This window comes from Leguminivora glycinivorella, chromosome 4 (genome assembly GCF_023078275.1).
Source record: "Leguminivora glycinivorella isolate SPB_JAAS2020 chromosome 4, LegGlyc_1.1, whole genome shotgun sequence".
In the NCBI taxonomy this organism is placed as follows: domain Eukaryota; kingdom Metazoa; phylum Arthropoda; class Insecta; order Lepidoptera; family Tortricidae; genus Leguminivora; species Leguminivora glycinivorella.
The window spans coordinates 25,117,588-25,136,442 of NC_062974.1; positions in this window are offsets into that span (position 1 = coordinate 25,117,588).

Here is an 18,855-nt window from a genome sequence, read left to right on the forward strand (position 1 = left end):
GATCCATGTGGCTACATGGGCCCTACGTAAAATTGTATCATTACGGCAGACTCAGTCTGTTAGTTTGACCATAGACTAAGGGCCGGTTGCATCAAACCGTCTGTCACCGTTAAAGCGTTCGTAAAATTTTATTGTATGGGAAGTTTCATAGACGTCTGCTGCGTGACGATGATGTGTCTGTCAAATGTGGTTGATGCAACTGGCCCTAAATATAAGAAGATCATGCCATCCCATACATTAAAATGCGACCGCCTAAGAACGAGCATAGATGGCGCCATAAAAAAAATTGTCTTGTAGCTTTCGATTAACTTGCAGATGGCGTTAAGTGTCACTTTTGACATAGATTTATGGCTCGAAAGGGACACTTAACGCCAATCTACAAATAATCGATGGCAAGGCATTTTTTGTGGCTCCATCTATGTGTAGTGTATGCACGTTCTTAGACGGTTGCAATTTAACGTATGGGATGGTATGATCTATGGTTTGACAGTAAATGGTGATGTAAAAATGTATGACGATCAAATATTAAATGTGAAATTTGTTAAATTATGTTTATAATATATCAGAAAAGAACAGAACATGACACTTTAGTATCAACATGCACCAAAATGACAGACCGGTCAGTGTCCGTAAGGGCCCTTGCACCACGTGGGTTGTCAACTGTCAAATTCCTCATAAAATGGTGGGTTAACCTTGGGTTGACCCACCATTGGGTTAACCTTGGGTTAACCCTCCATTTTCGGTGGTGCAAGTGGCCTTAATTAGTTTGTAAAATATATTTTGTTTTGACCTATTATGTACAATTGGATTTTATTATTATTTATGACATTACTCAGTGTTTTCGACCATTTTACAGGTATCGGCAACCTTTTGGTGATTTAATAAAAATACATACCTCTAACGACATTAGAACTAGTGTTAGAATTTTCAATTTTAAAAACAGTTGTAGTAATATCATATTTACAATCACCGAGGGTGACATATAGGTATATTTAACCCTTAAATGCATGGCCTTGACAAAAATTTATTAAAAAATTTAAATTTTGTCATTACTATGCATAAATGGGTTAAATTAAAATAAATAAATAACATTTCGTATCTAAAATCGAACTTGAAACTTTGCGAACTTACGCTAGTGCTCAAGTATAATATACATAACTTATATCTAGGTCATAAAATGTATTCCTTAACAGACTTAATCTATAGAAATTAATAACTATATCGGGCTTTGTATTGGCAAGACAGTCTGTGCCAATATAATAAAAGTTCCTTCTAAGTATTTTGGTAAACGATGGTACTATCTTTTTACTGATTAACTCGCATTCGTCGCCTTCTCACGTCGTTCAATGTTTAAAGGTTTAAACTGGATCTCTAGTAGGTATAAGTTTCATTTAAAAACTTAACGTAAGAGGTACGAATTGCATATAAGCCAGAACCATTTTGTTTGTATAGAGAACTATACATACGTAGTATGAAGGGCCGGGACACCCACAGCTCTGCGGTGACAGAACACGTATTGGATTCGGACACGACGCACTATGTAAGATTTGATAGGGTAAACAGAAGTTGAGCAATCTGTTTCCGCTTGGCGCGCTGCAGGCCTATGATGCTTGCAATTTTATCAATTATCTACGTGGATAAAGCGCGATCACATTTTGGCAAGTATGTCAGTGTCGGAGTGACAGATGTCTTATCCACGTTGATAAGTGATAAAATCGAAAGAACGATTTATCAATATAAATTGATAATTAACGAAATGCGTACGTGACAATTACTTACACGTGAAATTCTGGTATTAGCTATGGCAAATAGGCTGAAAAAAAATAAGAAATATTTTTTTTTCCCTTATTAATAACGTCAAAAATAGTAAAGAGAGATCATAAAATATTAATCAAAGTAAATATGTTAATTGAAGTTAAACCTTTTAAATATTCCTTTTTCAAGTGAAAACTGTTTTCAGAAATACACCAAAACCATTTTTTATGCATGCCGTTTATATCTTCGTACGGCCAGGTACGCAAACACGATAAATTATCGTTAAAGTTATTGCCTGCGCGTTTTACTGTACTGGCCAATAATGCGAGTATATCACCTTATGATGTATTATAGGACATTCTTACACAGATTGACTGAAGCCCACAGTAAGCTCAAGAAGGCCTGTGTTGTGGGTACTCAGACAACTATATATATAATATATAAATACTTATATACATAGGAAACATCCATGACTCAGGAACAAATATCTGTGCTCATCACACAAATAAATGCCCTTACCGGGATTCGAACCCGGGACCGCGGTGTAGCAGGCAGGTTCACTACCGACTGCGCCAGACCGGTATGTATATGTTCAGGCTTTGTGTATTTTCGAATCGATATTGTATCGAGAAAATTCTTTGTTCCATTGTGTTAGATTTTATTTGATGAAAAAATTACACGTAATATCAAGTACACAAAACGATCATAGGAGATAGATCATAGGTTTAATTTTAAGGTAAGTAACGTTTTATGCCCTGAATTGTGGTTCATATTTATCTCCTCAGAATGTGAAACTCTGCAATCTAAGCCCAATTTTATCAAAAAAAAAAAACCTAGAAATCCGCTCTTATAATGAACCTGTTTTATAGTGCGTAAAAAAAAGGTTTAACTCCTAGATACAAAGATTTTGGACAAATAAAGCTGTCTGAACGATTTGAAAGTTGTTTGAAAGCTACATTCAATTACGAAAAATCTCCAGAGAGCTCTAAGAAGAATCAATCCATAACTAGCAATTTCATCCAACAAGTGCTAATCCAATTTAGAAAGTCCGATGAAACATTGCTGTCTAGAGAGTGGACAATGAAAAGATAAGGTGTAAGTGAGACAGGAGATAGGCGGTCCCCTTCTGTCGCTAGGATCTGTGCCAATAAGCGTCTAAATTTAAGGTGATGAAAACGACGGCCGTATAATGTAGAAAAAGGTTAAGTACCTCTGTCTTTTGAACCTAATTGTAACTGGTTGTGTGCTTAGTTGTTTATTGATTTAGCTCCACAGTAAGATGAGCAGACTTGGGTACACACTAGCTTTATCAGGATTCGAACCCGAGACTTCCTTTTTGAATGAATTCGAATTTAGCCGGACGCGATCTGTTTTCGATATGATTTGCACGTAATGCCACGTAATATAATTAAACGCATAAATGTAACATTAGCAATAAGGTTTTTTTCAGTTTTTTTTTCTTTGTCCTTTATTTATTTTACACAGAGAACCTCCTATAGAGTGGCAGTCTTGTATATTTGGTTCGCGATACGAGTCACCAGTGTTTGGGGTGCGAGGAGCGGGCGGGGAATGTGTTAAGCGCGCTGTGATTGGCCGTTTCAAGGACGGCGGGCAGTCGCGCCAGATGAAAAGGGACAGAAGTATGACTGTCCCTCTACTGACGCGTAAGTGGCCAATGTAAGTTGACCTATGCCGGCTCTGAATAAATTATAAATATGACTTATTTGTGGAATGTAATGCCGTCTGTTTTTAAATTTGAGCTTCTTGTTACCTTTCCACACCATTTCACACTACAGGTGGACATCTTTAAGGCATCAAAATACCCTTTTCCAATTTTTTTGTGCGAAAAACACGCGCTGCTTTCGGGTCTGTTACTTGGTCGATACTGATCGGGCACGGCGAGCGCCCGCGCTTATATCAGTGCAAATACTAGGAAGGCTGGCGACCGCGAGTCGTCTTGTAATAGATGTCTATAGGGGTTGGTCTGTGTTATTTTACTTCTTAAATTATACTTATTCTTATACTTTCAGTATGCATACAAACAGACCCGCCCCAACGCGCGATACGTCGTAATAAAAAAAGCTCCTCACTGTCCATTAAACCAAGCTTTTTAGCAAAACAGTATGGCGTACCATATAACTTACCGACTTCCACTGCCAAGTAGACTAAAGGGGCGACTGCTTTTAATTCTTGGCAGAGCCCCAACTGAGCTTTCATAATCAATTAATAAAATACTCAGCTAATTAAGTTTACTGACTCAAATCGTTGGAATCCATTTTGGTAGTGCCTATTTAATTTTATCGGGCTTAAAAAGGTTTTGGGAAAACATGGATGAGCTGTTTTAATTTTATTTTATTACAAATGCCAAAATGAAACATGGTAGTGTGTCTACTTCATTCGTTAGTATAACAAAGTTTTGAACTTTTCATGTCTGTCTTTGGTGTGGACCATAAACAGCAGAAAATAGCGTAAACTGAAATATGTATACGCTGTGGGCCTGAATAACCCGAAAGATTATTAAAATCCACCACACACTTTTGATGTGAAGACAAACAAAAAATTATATTTGAAAAAAAAAAAAATGTTTTTTTTTACTACTTTTGAATTTATTTTCAAATTAAAAGTAAATAAAACTGGCATTTAAAATGAGTTGTGTTGTTTTTTTCTAAAAACCTCATTTATAGGTTTACTCGTACTTCTTACTTTTTGACATCTATCAATGAGGATAGTGAGAATATTCTCCATAACAAACAAACAAATCAAAAAGGCCTTATGTACTGAGTAACTATAAGATTTTTTTTTCATTGGCAAGAACTCTGAAACTCAGGCAATATCCAGAAAAGTTTATATGACATTATAGTCTCTAAATGTGCTCAGGAATACATTGTTAAAATCTTTCGGGTTATTAAGTCCCACGGTGTATACACTAAAGTTCACTGGCGGCTGAGCCGGGAATCGAAGCCGGATCTTTCACTTACGCAAATAACGTCCTTACCACCCACTACCCGCCACTACAGTATAATAAAGAGTACTATCGTACAGTATGGCCACTCCCGCTCCCCGCTGAAAGTGCCGCCCACCCCCTCTCGGTTACCTCACAGTTACCGCCTGTCAAAAACGCGAACAGTCGACCTGCCATATGTCACTCATACAAGCATGGTACGATAGTACGCGCGTTAACCTACACGAGCTTAGACTGTGTGCTAGGAACGCGCCTCTTTCATACATATATTTGATCGTCAGTGTCCGAGGTGTGCCGCCACTGCGGCATCCTTCCCAAATTATGTGGTGTTTGTTTCCATATATAAAGACCTTCTATCTGTTAGCACCAAAATTACGGCAATATTATCTCAAGAATACGAGGAACAAGATTCATCAAACACATGACCCAGATTACTAGACTGTAAACGTTGAATTAACTATTAATAAACGGTAAATTAGAGCGACAGGTGATACGGGGTGGTGAGCGGAAAATGTAATCAAATCATACCGGTTAATTCAGACTAACTTTAAACACGTGGAGCGCGAGCGGAATGTGATTACTCGCAGATGAATTTGAGGTTCGCGTTCCAGATGGTTTAAGCGTTACTAGATTAGTCAAGCCAATTTAGAGTGTATCTAAGGTACGAGTAAGTCTAACCATAGAGGAATAAGTTAGGGAAGAGTAGTAACTCCATACATCAGTAAATGCGGGTTATTTGTATAGGCATAGTTAACATCTAGCGAAAATCACGCGTCAATCACGCATCAAGTAGCGTGAATTATTATTCTGTTTGTGTCTTATTTTGTTGATGACAGAGTGCCTTGTGATGTTGTGTTACTTTTTTGATTAAATAAATAAATCATACAATTTTAAAGTTGAAACTTTGAAGCACAGATTTTGGTGATCGCACGACTCGCGTTTGGGTAAGGGAATAACGCCTTGACTAACAGATCCCAATATGTTCCATCTAAGTTATTAACGTATTCGTAATTATAACGTACGACTACGTAGAATTCATTTTATTAATTGTGTCAGATCAAAAATCAAGTTAAAATGTTGATGATAATTTAAATCAATAATTCAATTTTCCAAATAAAAATCGATGAAGTATACAAATGTACTTGAGCATTTCTTTTTTTTTGCCACTTTTATGAAGTGTGATATTTTTGAAAAAAAAAATACTATTTCTACTCAGAATTACTAGCCTTTTCAATCCTAGTAGTTAAAAAAATTGTCCCATACGATTTTTGCTTATTTTGTTACCATTTTCCGTACATGTTGTATGGGGTAACAAAAGAGGAAAGTAACAAAAATGTATGGAAATTCTGGGACACTTTTTGTCTCCCAGTGTGATTGAAAGTACTCGTGATTCTGAGTACAATTGACCTAAAATTTCCTAAAACAATAAAAAAAAAATATTGGCAAAAAAAAAAGAAATGCTCACTTAGTCCTGGAAAATATAGAATTTTTGCTTTGCAGTCAAGACAATTTCATTATTTAGGTAAATTATTTTAAAAATGTCTATTTATCTATCCATGTTTTGAAGATGAAATTGTTGTCTTATGTGAAATTATTAAATGGTGATAATTGGTAAAGCGCATGGCGTGTGGCGGAATTGTCTCAAATACTCGTAATATTCGGAGGTGCTGAATCCGTAAAATTTAAAGTGTTCCTAGCGAATACATAGTGGTACCTATTTAGTCAGGGACCAAACGACCTCTTTTACAAAAAGTCGTCGACATCTCTTCTAAATACCTAAAACAGGTATGGATGTGTTCCTCGTTATCTCCAGATTACGAATTGACCTGTTTTAGTTTAAGGAGGGGGGGACGGGTTGAGAAAAAGGGGGAGAAAGATGGCGGCCGACCATCATAGATATTTATTCACATCTCGAGTCCTATGGCACCAATCTGTTCGTGCAAGGTGTCGTTTGAAAGCTTATTAAACCTACTTTAATTGTTTTTAAATAACTATACTCATAAAAGTAACCGTTTACGAAATATTTGAAAATATGTGTTTTTTTATCGCGCATTAATTGCACAAGTACTAGAAAAAATGCGTCTAACTCAATAAACAATAACTTTACCGCAATAGATGTTATTATAAAATTTTCGCGTCTATTCATGCTCTTTCTAAAAATATAAGTTTCATTGGTATATGATAATATATAACCATGTAATTACGAATTTGGTTTAGCAGGAGTCACTCTGCCCGGTCGCAGAAATGGGCGCTGACCGTAGTAAAGTATTCAATATTTTTGAGGTCCTATTTTACGGATCCATATGCGAGAGGTATCGTTTCAAAGCTAATTAAACCTACTATATTTTTTTATAAATAACTATAATCATAAAGGTAGCTGTTTAGAAAATATTTGAAAATATGTGTTTTATAGACCATGAGTCGCACAAGTACCTACTGGTAAAAAAGGCTTCTTAATCAATAAACAACAACTTTCCGGAATTGATGTTAGTATAAGATTTACGCGGAATTTCGTGTGCTTTCTAATAACATAAGTTTTATTGGTGTATGATATTATATAACCAAGTAATTACAAATATGGTTAAGTAGGGGCCACAGCGCCCGGCCACGTATGGATGCTGACCGTCGCCAAATTTTCTATATTTTTCAGATACTATTTTATTTAACAGGAATCTTTTGAAAGCATATTATGCGTACTATCATTGGTTCTCAATAATTTTAGTTGTAACTGTAGTATAGCTAACAAAATATTTGAAAATATGCATTGGAACCGACGTGAGTAAAACATGCTTCTAGCTCAATGAATTATATTTTTTCCGCAATTGATATAATAACAAAATAAACGGCGAAATGTAGGACCTTTTCAAATAATAAGTTTTGTCAGTATTGCATAAAGAATTAATGTTAATTTATCCATCATACTCACTGCGCACCGTCATATACATGGATGACCATTTTCGTTGCCGTTTTCATAATTTTTAAGATTGTATCTTGGTGCATGACCAATAAACAATAACTTTACCGCAAATAATGTTATGATAAGATTTACAGGACATTTCATATGCTTTCTAAAAATATAAGTTTTATTGATGTATGATATTATACAACCAAGTAATTACGAATTTGGTTTAGCAGGTGTCACTGCACCCCCGTGACGTAAATAGGTGCTAACCGTCGCCTAATTTTATGTATTTCTCAGATCCTATTTTAGCGATCAATTTGTGAGAGGTATCATTTGAAAGCATATTATGCGTACTATCGTTACTTTTTAATAATTTTAGTCGTAATTGTAGAAGTTTACAAAATATTTGACAATATGTGTATTTTTACTGTATATGAATAGCATTCGCACTGATACGAGTGAAACATGCTTCTAGCTCAATAAATTATATTTTTCCGCAATTGATATAATAACGAAATGAACCGCAAAATGTATGGCCTTTACAAAAAATGAGTTTTGTTAGATTTGCTTAAACAATTAATGTTAATTTGTCCACCATACCCACTGCGCACGGTCAATCGTCATATAAACGGATGTCCCCCGCCGTTGCCTTAATTTCTTCATCATTTTACAGATTTTATTTTACTGATCAATTAAGTATATAAGTAAATTCGATACGTGATAGATTATATTTATTATGAATATACGATTAGTGAAATAAAATCTGAAAAATCATGAAAAAAGGCAACGACGGTGGACATCCATTTATATGATGGTGCGCAGTAGGTGAGCTGAACAAATTCAAATAAATTGTTTATGCAATACAAACCAAACTTATTTTTTGTGTAAGTCATACATTTTCCGTTTATTTTGTTATTATTTCAATTGCGGAAAACTATAATTTATTGAGCTAGAAGCGTGTCTTATCAATGCCAATGCTATTCATGCACAGTAAAATACACATATTACTAATCAAATATTTTGTAAACTTCTACAGTTTCGACTTGAAATATTAGAAATAAAGATAGTACGCATAATATGCTTTCAAATGATACCTCTCACAAATTTATCAGTAAAATAGGATCTGAGTAACGTAGAAAATTTGGCGACGTCAGTCAGCACCCAATATCGTGACAGGGCGCAGTGACACCTGCTAAACCAAATTCGTAATTACTTGGTCATATATTATCATACACCAATAAAACTTATATTTTTAGAAAGCGCATGAAATTTCGCGTAAATTTTATACTAACATTAATTGCGGTAAAGTTATAGTTTATTAAGTTAGAAGCATTTTTTATCTGTATATGTGCAACTCGTGCTCGAAAAAAAAACTCATGTTTTCAAATATTTTGTAAACAGCTACCTTTATAACTATAGTTATTCAAAAATAATTATAGTAGGTTTAATTTTCTTTCAAATGATACCTCTTACATATGGATCCGTAAAATAAGAACTTAAAAATATTGAATACTTTACTACGGTCAGCGCTCATTTTTATGCGACCAGCGGAGTGACCACTACGAAACAAAATTCGTAATTTAATGGTTATATTATCACTTACCAATAAAACTTATATTTTTAGAAAGCTCATGAATAGTCGCGTAAATTTTATAATAACATCAATTGCGGTAACGTTATTGTTTATTGACTTAGAAGCATTTTTTACCAGTACTTGTGCGATTCATGCTCGATAAAAAACACATATTTTCAAATATTATGTAAACAGCTACTTTTAATACTATAGTTATGTGTAAACAATTATAGTAGGTTTAATTATCTTTCAAACGATACCTCTCACATATGGATCCGTAAAATAAGACCTCAAAAATATTGAATACTTTACTACGGTCAGCGCCCGTTTATGCGACCTGGAGGATAACCCCTGCCAAACAAAATTCTTAATTATATGGTTATATATTATCATATACCAATGAAACTTATTGTTAGCGACGCGTCGAAATATATGTAAAATAGCATAAGAATTCGATTAAGACTGTATTCGTAATAAAGATTATTTCGTAGGTAGGAAACGGGTAGAACTGCGTTAGTTAAGTTAATTTTGTCAATTCCGATTATTAAGTATGATAATAAGACTCATATGTGATGTATTCGATAGCAGGCAATTCCCATATTCCTTCCTTCCCAAGTCGCGGAAACCGAGTCCAAAGTTCAATCTAAACTCAGACTGTCCATTGGACTACGATTAATAGCCAATAAGCACTAACGTGAGAGGCTTAGAGCGAGAAAACCGAACTCTCCTCTGATTGGCTAAAAATATTTCCTTAAAGTTCCGAAATCATTTTCCTTTCACCCGAAAATTGCCTTAGGATTACTCGAATCCAAGCCAATAACTCGATAACTATAAGACATACGAAGATGTAAATAGTTTTAAAACGTAGCTGGGAACTTACGTAACACGATAACCTACATTTCCACAGTAATATTCCGTTATCGATAACAATGGAGCTCAAGGCGAGCCGCGAAACCAGTCTATTGTATGGCCCGGACGGCTAATCACCTCTTCTATTGTGTAAAAACGTAAACAAACGCAGGTGCATTCCACTCGAGGTGAATGACCCTAGTGTCAGGTGCATTGTTACGTAATTTCGAAGCGATAGCCTAATTAGTTTATAAGTAATTAGGATTTGAACGAAAAATGATAGCGTTAAATTCACGTAATCGAGCGCCGTAACGCGTTCGACCAATCACGACGCGCCATCCGTCGCCTATCGGGCGCAATTATTTACCTCTCTATCGCACGGAGCCTCGCGCTCAGCCGAGTCGTGATTGGGCGAATAAATTGAAATGTTTCTTTCCGTGAAGCGTAGGCGCATTCTGAAAAGGGGTATAAAAGGAACGATCGCTCGGTATGGGACATTCGAATTCGACCGGAACAAGAAGAACCAGCAGCCTCCAAGGAAAACCAGCAGCCAGCAGCCTACTACAAGCAGCCTACAGCCAGCAGCCAGCAGCCTACAGCCAGCAGCTAGCAGCCTACAGCCAGCAGCCAGCCACCCTCCACGACGGGTAGCGGCAGCCGCAGAAAACGACAGCATCGCGACGTATCGTCCGTACCGAGCGTTTCGTTAGGATATTAGCTTAGGAGTATTTTTATAACCGCGTTAAAATTAGAGTCGTTGATTATTGTAAATATAAACCATTTGATTTGATTCGTTTTTTAGTTAGTGTATTCCAAAATCATAATCGGTACGGTTGATTGCTGAGGACGACATCGAAGCTCAAGGTACAGGCCCGGGACGAAAGAGTGAGTCGCACGAGCTCCAGCACATTCTCTCCACTTCGAGCCGTCGATAGGAAGCTTTGCGGACGCGGTCTGCAACAGTTTCTGGTCCTTCGAGCCGGATCTTCGTGCGGACTACGGGTCTACAGCGACGTACCTGTCATGAGCGACGACAGGATGGTAAGGACGAGGTCCAGGTCCAACCGAGCTGCGTCAGTGACGAGCGAAGAGGAGAGGCAGCAACTACTCGACGAAGGCGCGTCGGCGGCCCGCGAACGAGAGGCCGCACGCGCAAGCGCTGAGAGGGCGATGGGCGCCGACGCGGCGCGCCCTCCCTCACCTCCCTCCGGACCCGCTGGCGTAACGGAAGGGCTTAGCGTCGCCGGCGCGCAACCGATGGGCGCGGCGACAGCTAACAGCACGCTCAGGTATGGATTAACCGTAGAGACACCGAGGTCACCGTCCTACGACACGACATTGCTATGGCGAAGGGATTTAGCCAAGCGGTTACGGCGTCGTTCCAGACCCACGCCGATCCCAGCTAGACATCCCAAGGCTGCCGTCATAGACAGAACTACCGAGAAACGAAAGTCGCTGCAGGAAACTACCAAGGAGGTAAATAAACCAATTATTAGAGCTCAGTCCGTCAGATCACATGCGAGCAGTCGTCACTGTGATAGAAGCGCAGCTGTCTCAGGCGGAGCTCGAGGCCAGCGAACGGCTAGCGGAGATATCCCGGAGGGAGTTGCAGCTAGAAGCGGACATGGTACGTAAACGGCTAGACGCCAGAAAACTGCAGATCCGCGCTAATGCGGATAGCGCAGACGAGCACGAATCTGCTGGTAGCGTGCGGAATTCGAATCAAGATCGATTAGACGAATGGCTAGAGAACTCGCGAGACGCGACGTCAAAACCCATTTGTAAGAGGTTAACCGACGAACCTCTACCCAAGTACGAGACTCCGAGACGACCTGCGCAGGCGGAGCGGCATATTCGAGGCCTCTCACCGGACCGCCAGGTATATCGGCGATCGATATCGCCACCGTCGGAGTCGCGTAGGCGATCGATATCGCCACCGGAGCGACGCAGGCGATCGACGACGCCGCCGGCGCGTCGCGAGCGATCGACGTCGCCACAGCTGGACGCGCGTACTCCGCACACGGCGCACACGCGCGCCACCGAAGGTACTGTAGCAGAGTCCATGCTGCACCTGTTCGAGAGGATGCAGATGGCGGCCCGTCCAGCCCCGAAGGATATATTCGAGCTGCCGCATTTCTACGGAGACGTCAGCGAGTGGAGAAGTTTCTACAATACCTACGCAGAGACATCGAAGCGGTATAAGTTTACTGACTACGAGAACGTGGCGCGGCTCAGGATGGCTTTACGCGGGGACGCAAAGACGTGTGTGTCTCACGTGTTATCGACAGCCACCAGACCCGATATGATCGTGAGAATACTGAAAAAGCAGTTTGGACGCAGCGAGGTATTGTTAGACAAGGCGATTGACGACCTGCGAAAGTTGCCGCAGTTGGGGCCTACCGCGAACGACCTCAACACTTTCGCGATAAAAATAATGAACGTGGTATCTACAGTTATGGATATCGATCGAAGGCACTATGCCGATAACCCCATGCTCATCAGAGAGGTTACGGACAGGTTGTCGCCGCATCTTCGAAGCAGATGGTGCGACTACGCGAAGAAACATCGAGACAGCAAGGACCCGGAGATTCTGCAGTTGGCGGATTTCCTCATGGAGGAGAGCGAACAGGAGATGTCCTTCTGTCACGCCCGCGCCGCCCCGAGGCGAGCGCAGGCGCCGTTATCAGTGCCGCACGCGCGCGCAGCCGGCGCTCGCGTGAAAATATCCGCAACGCACAACCCGCCGAGAGCTCCCACAGGACGTCAACACGAGGTGCAGAAAGTGACGTACGCGACACGTCAAGCCACAACATCCCGTTCGACGACGTGCCTGTTCTGCGGTGGCGGTCACCCGACGCCGGACTGCCGCAAGTTAGCCGCCCAATCCGTGGGCGCTAGATGGGAGTGGGCGAAATTAAATCGTATATGCTATCGCTGTATCGACGCGAAGCATATGAAAACACAATGCAAGGCCAAAGCGTGCGGCGTTGCAGGCTGTCCTCACGTACACCATCGACTGCTTCATGCGGACTCGCCGCAGGAAGTGCGTGAGGATACGGCTATGGTGCTAACACAAGAAATCAGGTCAGTACCTACATCGTCAGCAGTGACGTCATCGGCCGAGCCAGCGGACACGACGGAGCCGCGAGCTGCGGACGACGAGAACGACGCCCGCGTGTACGTGTCGTCAACACCGGACTACAGCGTGCTGCTAAAGGTACTACCCGTAACCGTATCAGGTCCAAAGGGAACGGCGCATATCTTCGCTTTCCTTGACGATGGATCCACCTTGTCAATGATCGACCAGGACGTCGCGGACGAGATCGGCGCGGTCGGTCAAGACGAGCCGCTATGCATAAGAGGTATTCAGCGGTTGAAACTTAGCTCAGTGACACAGACGGTCAAGGCTAAAGTAAGCCCCGCTCGTGGCGGCTTGACATACGATATATCCCTAAAAACGGTAGACGGACTAGGGATACGCTCGCAGTCATTAAATAAGAAGCGTCTATTGGAATACGAACATCTGGCGGACTTGGGCGACGAGTGCTACACGGGCATGGGCGTGCCGCAGATGTTAATAGGCGGAGACTTCAGTCATCTTATAAACCCGACAGAGGTGAGGCAGGGCGGCGAGGACGAGCCGTGCGCAGTTAAAACCTCGTTAGGATGGGTTTTCTTCGGGCGAATGCCGAGGTATGTACCAAATAACGAGCAGGTCGTGATGCACTGCCACAGTGACGACAGTGATCTCGTGGAGCAGGTCAAGAAACACTGGGCAGTCGAGGCGCTTGGCATAACGGCAAAGGACAACATTCGACCCGACGACCAGCGAGCGATCGATACATTCGAACGAACAGTAAAAAAGGTAGGACAGAGATACGAAGTCGGCCAACTATGGGCTGCCGACGACATAAAGCTGCCACCAAGTTTCAACATGGCGAAGGCGAGATTACGCAATCTAGAAGCCCGCATGTCGAGAGATCCTGACTTCGCCAACGAGTATCAAGCACAGATACACAAGCTTCTGGAAAAGGGGTACGCAGAGCGCATCATGGAACCACCGCAGTCAGATCGGATGTGGCTTCTGCCCCATTTCAGTGTCTACAATTTAAATAAAGGAAAGTATCGCGCTGTATTCGATTGCGCCGCGAAAAGTCAGGGATGTGCATTGAACGATTTCATCCTCGCGGGACCGGATTTACTACAGAGCCTGCTGGGGATACTACTTCGATTCCGTGAGTGGGAATTCGCCGTCACCGCGGACATACAGGAAATGTTCCTTCAAATACAGCTGCGAAGAGAGGATCGGCATAGTCAGCTCTTCATCTGGAGGGGATCGCGGCGTGACGTGACACCGTGGACGTACCAGCTAAACCGGGTATGTTTCGGTAACATCTCTTCTCCTTTTCTCGCACACTCGGTGCGGAATAGGAATGCGACGGACAACAAGGATCGCTATCCGGACGCGGTCTACGATATCCATAATAATCACTACATGGACGATTATGTGGCATCATATGAGACAGAACGGGAACTCATATCAACAGCGACACAGGTGAGACTAGCACACGCGGAGGCTAGCTTTCGGCTGCGCAGCTACGCTAGCAACAGCGAGTTGTTAATGCGAAACATCGATCCGGAGGAGCGAGCGACGGGACCTTCTCATCTCGGAGAAAAGCAACAGACCGTCCTCGGAATGACGTGGGACCCAGAGACGGATACGCTGGGGTACAACACGAAAATGCTACGAGTGCCAGACGACGTGAAAAGGTACGAGCGATCGCCCACTAAAAGGGAACTTTTGAGTGCCGTAATGTCAGTTTACGACCCATTAGGCCTCATAGCGCAGTATATGATAAGCGCTAAGATCATATTCCAACGTGTGTGGACAAAGGGCACGGACTGGGACGAGCGGCTGCCGGCGGAGGAAGCGGAGGACTTTTTCCGGTGGCTGAGGGCACTGAGCGACGTGTCCGCGCTGCGAATACCCCGACGATACGCCACGCCCACCGGTGCAGTTAGAAGAGAACTGCATATTTTCAGTGATGCATCGACCGAGGCCTACAGCGCGGCGGCCTATTGGCGAGTATCGAACGACGAGGAGGAAACGCAAGTGAGCTTAGCTATAGCGAAAAGCCGAGTTTGCCCGCTAAAGGTAATGACAGTTCCCAGGCTCGAATTAACCGCAGCAGTCGTCGGCGTGCGGCTGGCGGAGACAATTTTACGCGAGCAGCGTTATCCTGTGACAAAGGTGACGTATTGGACAGATTCCATAGTTGTTCTCGGATGGGTTCGCGATGACGCGCGAAACTATCGTCCGTACGTGTCACACCGACTTGCGGAGATCGCCGAGAAAACAGATAGAGACGCGTGGAGGTATGTACCAACCGCTCAGAACCCCGCAGATCGAGCGACGAGATGTCAACCAGCGCAGAGCGTGCGCATCGAGGACGAGTGGTACGAAGGACCGCGCTTTCTCTATGGACCCGAGACATCATGGCCTAGTCACACATCGAATCGAACAGACGACCTGCCTGAGAGGAAGGCGAGGCCGTCAACCGAGACATCACTGGCGATCATCTCAGCGAAGCCAGACCCTTCGAGCGTACTGCCAGACGTGAGACGGTTTAGCAGTTACGACAGACTGTTGAACGCGACAGCGAACGTCTTGCTATTCATCGAGAAAATGAGAACGAAGAATAAAGCCTTGCAGCTACAAGTCAGACATTTGAGAAAGGCAGAACACATGTGGTTGCAATACAGTCAACGACGAAGCTTTCCCGAAGAGCTTCGAGCCTTAAGCCAGAATAGGCTCATCGATCGCAAATCGCGATTATACGACCTGGCACCCGAGCTAGGCGATGACGGCGTGTTACGCATGAAGACGAGGCTGGGCAGCGCTCCAGTATTGTACACCGCGCTACAACCGATAATACTGGATGGCCGCGAGCCGTTCACCCGTCTACTCATCCTGCGAGCTCACCGACGATCAGCGCACATTCACAACGAAGCAGTAATCAACGAACTGCGACAAGAATATTGGATACTACATCTGCGGCCGACCGTGAAGTCTGTAGCTCGAAACTGCGCGCTATGCACACTACGACGAGCAACACCGAGAGCGCAGCCCTTAGGCGATCTCCCGCCCGAGCGACTACAGGCGTATCAACGTCCCTTCACTCACACCGCACAAGACTACATGGGACCGATGTTCGTCACGATCGGACGGCGCAGAGAAAAACGCTGGGTGTGTCTATACACGTGCCTAGTGACGCGCGCTATTCACCTTGAAAGCGTGCACAGTCTTTCAACCGACAGCGCGCTACTATCACTACGAAGATTCGCCGCGAGAAGAGGATGGCCCAGGACGATGTACAGCGATAACGCGACGTGCTTCAGGGCGGCGGCGACGGAACTACGTGAGGCGTACCGGCAATGGCTGCCTGTACTGCAAACTTACGCCACTCAGAACCGAATGGAGTGGAAATTCATCCCACCTGGCAATCCTTCGGCCGGGGGCGCGTGGGAGCGAATGATAAGGACAGTTAAGATAGCGATGTCCTACACTTTCAACGAACGAGCACCGAAACCCGAAGTTTTCGAAACTCTACTCGCCGAGATAGAGAATATCGTCAACCGACGACCACTTACACATGTCAACGTCGATCCAGACTCCGAAGAAAGTTTGACTCCAGCACACTTTCTACTTCTTCATAACGCTAACTTACCGATGATTGGCGTTTACGACGAGAACGAGAAGAAGCAATGGAAGATGGCCCAAGCGCTTGCCGACCACTTTTGGCGGCGCTGGACCAAAGAGTACTTTCCTCTACTGGCACCGAGGAAGTCGTCCCACGACGGAGGGCGGCAACTTCAACCAGGCGATGTGGTCATCGTCGCTGAACCCAATGGTCCACGCAGCGTGTGGCCCCGAGGCGTCGTCGAGACTACCTACCCGGGACCCGATGGACGGGTCCGCTCCGCTGACATCAGAACGAGACACGGGACGCTACGCAGGCCCAGCTGCAGGCTGGCGGTCATCGCGTCGCAACCCATGCACCAGGAGTCTTCGACTGCGGGGACAAAATGTTAGCGACGCGTCGAAATATATGTAAAATAGCATAAGAATTCGATTAAGACTGTATTCGTAATAAAGATTATTTCGTAGGTAGGAAACGGGTAGAACTGCGTTAGTTAAGTTAATTTTGTCAATTCCGATTATTAAGTATGATAATAAGACTCATATGTGATGTATTCGATAGCAGGCAATTCCCATATTCCTTCCTTCCCAAGTCGCGGAAACCGAGTCCAAAGTTCAATCTAAACTCAGACTGTCCATTGGACTACGATTAATAGCCAATAAGCACTAACGTGAGAGGCTTAGAGCGAGAAAACCGAACTCTCCTCTGATTGGCTAAAAATATTTCCTTAAAGTTCCGAAATCATTTTCCTTTCACCCGAAAATTGCCTTAGGATTACTCGAATCCAAGCCAATAACTCGATAACTATAAGACATACGAAGATGTAAATAGTTTTAAAACGTAGCTGGGAACTTACGTAACACGATAACCTACATTTCCACAGTAATATTCCGTTATCGATAACAATGGAGCTCAAGGCGAGCCGCGAAACCAGTCTATTGTATGGCCCGGACGGCTAATCACCTCTTCTATTGTGTAAAAACGTAAACAAACGCAGGTGCATTCCACTCGAGGTGAATGACCCTAGTGTCAGGTGCATTGTTACGTAATTTCGAAGCGATAGCCTAATTAGTTTATAAGTAATTAGGATTTGAACGAAAAATGATAGCGTTAAATTCACGTAATCGAGCGCCGTAACGCGTTCGACCAATCACGACGCGCCATCCGTCGCCTATCGGGCGCAATTATTTACCTCTCTATCGCACGGAGCCTCGCGCTCAGCCGAGTCGTGATTGGGCGAATAAATTGAAATGTTTCTTTCCGTGAAGCGTAGGCGCATTCTGAAAAGGGGTATAAAAGGAACGATCGCTCGGTATGGGACATTCGAATTCGACCGGAACAAGAAGAACCAGCAGCCTCCAAGGAAAACCAGCAGCCAGCAGCCTACTACAAGCAGCCTACAGCCAGCAGCCAGCAGCCTACAGCCAGCAGCTAGCAGCCTACAGCCAGCAGCCAGCCACCCTCCACGACGGGTAGCGGCAGCCGCAGAAAACGACAGCATCGCGACGTATCGTCCGTACCGAGCGTTTCGTTAGGATATTAGCTTAGGAGTATTTTTATAACCGCGTTAAAATTAGAGTCGTTGATTATTGTAAATATAAACCATTTGATTTGATTCGTTTTTTAGTTAGTGTATTCCAAAATCATAATCGGTACGGTTGATTGCTGAGGACGACATCGAAGCTCAAGGTACAGGCCCGGGACGAAAGAGTGAGTCGCACGAGCTCCAGCACATTCTCTCCACTTCGAGCCGTCGATAGGAAGCTTTGCGGACGCGGTCTGCAACACTTATATTTTTAGAAAGAGCATGAATAGACGCGAAAATTTTATAATAACATCAATTGCGGTAAAGTTATTGTTTATTGAGTTAGACGCATTTTTTACTAGTACTTGTGCAATTCATGCGCGATAAAAAAACATATATTTTCAAATATTTCCTAAACGGTTACTTTTATGAGCATAGTTATTGGAAAACAATTAAAGTAGGTTTAATAAGCTTTCAAATGACACATCGCACGAACAGATTGGTGCCATAGGACTCGAGATGTGAATAAATATCTATGATGGTCGGTCGTCATCTTTCCCCCTTTTTCTCGACCCGTCCCCCCTCCTT